Genomic DNA, 1293 nt, shown 5'->3' on the forward strand with positions numbered 1-1293 from the left:
TCCATCCACCCACCCACCCACCCACCCATCCATCCTTCCACCTACCCATGCATCAGTCCACCCATGCACCCATCCATCCATCCACCCATGCACCCATCCACCTGTCCATCCATCCTTCCACCTACCCATGCATCAGTCCACCCATGCACCCATCCATCCATCCACCCATGCACCTATCCACCTGTCCATTCATCTATCCACCTACCCATCCATCAATCCACCCATGCACCCATCCATCCATCCACCTATCCACCTGTCCATTCATCTATCCACCTACCCATCCATCAATCCACCCATGCACCCATCCATCCATCCACCCATGCACCCATCCATCCATCCACCCATGCACCCATCCATCCATCCATCCTTCCACCTACCCTTGCATCCATCCATCATCCATCCGTCCACCTAACCTCCCACTCGCTTATTCAGCTATTTACTCATCCATCTCTCCGCTCATTCATTCTGCTTTTCCGCCTGTACATCCACTTCCCCTCTGTTTCTTCACTCATCTCCTTGCCTGTCCATCCACCCACCCACACAGCCAGCCTTCCGTTCGTTCATGACCGTCCACGTACATATACACCTGGTTACCCCCCACACCCATCTGTCCACGCAGCAGCTACTCGTTCACTCATCCAGGTACCCACATTTCCACCTCTCCCTCCTCTTGTTCAGTCTGTCCATCCATCACCTCCTCATTCAAGTATCTATCTGTCCGTTTCTCATCTCCCTGTCCAGCCACACACCCGTTCAACCAACCTTCCGTTCATCTGTTAGCTCACCCAACTGTCCTTCCACCCTCCCATCTACCCGCTGTTTCTCGCCACCCAGCCGTTCACCTGCCTATCAGACTACTAATAATATATTTATTTGTTCCATTTTTGGGGAGAGGTTTTTGCTACAGGCTGCCTGCGCTTGCCAGAAAGACAAGAGAGAAACAGAGACAGAAAGTGAGAAATCACCCCCCAGGGGGGATGGCCATACCGCAGTCCCTTCTCCATTCTCCTCTTGGGATCTTGGGCACGCACATGCACCCGGCCTGAGTTTAAGCCACTGGGTCTGGACTCGAACTGCAGTCGGCTACATGGGAGTCCAGTGACACAGCCGTTACGCCAACTGCAGGTCTATATTTATTTTATTTTTAAAAAAGAATTATTTATTTAATTTAATTAATTTATTTATTTAAATTTGTCCAGAGAGGGACAGAGTGAGCGAGAGAGAGAGAGAGAGAGAGAGAGAAAGAGAGAAAGCAAACCGCCAGGTCCAGGACTTGAACCATGGCTGGCCATG

General features: G+C 51.2%; 1 protein-coding gene across 2 annotated transcripts in view; it reads left to right on the top strand.

Annotated features, from left to right (window-relative positions):
* TRPV4 (transient receptor potential cation channel subfamily V member 4) overlaps nt 1-1293 on the top strand; it is a 29739-nt gene that overhangs the window by 705 nt on the left and 27741 nt on the right. The gene's annotated exons all lie outside the window — the stretch shown is intronic.

This window comes from Tupaia chinensis, unplaced genomic scaffold, assembly GCF_000334495.1.
Source record: "Tupaia chinensis unplaced genomic scaffold, TupChi_1.0 Scaffold149491_1, whole genome shotgun sequence".
NCBI lineage: Eukaryota > Metazoa > Chordata > Mammalia > Scandentia > Tupaiidae > Tupaia > Tupaia belangeri.